Below are 367 nucleotides of genomic sequence, written 5' to 3' on the forward strand. Positions count from 1 at the left end.
GAAATGGAAATCCATTTGGCGAATATCCCTCCCTCTGGTTTCGCGGGCAGTCGGCTTCGTTTTTAAATTTTACGAGGCGATTGAAACGCGATGCCGAGAGCGCTTGTATCACTAATCGAGAAATGTTGATAGGTGTTCGCCTTTCGCTCGTCTGGCGGTTCGCGAGTGTTTTGTGATGAGGGAGAGAACGTTTTCCTTTTTAGAGGGCGATTCCTGCAAACCTTTAGGAGTGATCGAGGATCGGAAATTATTTCCTTACAAGACAGGAAAACTAGGTACTGTGGTTTTGGTTAGTGTCTGCTTTTGCTTCACGTTTTATAGCACATGGAAGAAAAAACGTTGCATATATAAAAATATATTTAGAAAA

Source organism: Penaeus monodon, chromosome 34, assembly GCF_015228065.2.
Source record: "Penaeus monodon isolate SGIC_2016 chromosome 34, NSTDA_Pmon_1, whole genome shotgun sequence".
NCBI classification, from domain to species: Eukaryota; Metazoa; Arthropoda; class Malacostraca; order Decapoda; family Penaeidae; genus Penaeus; species Penaeus monodon.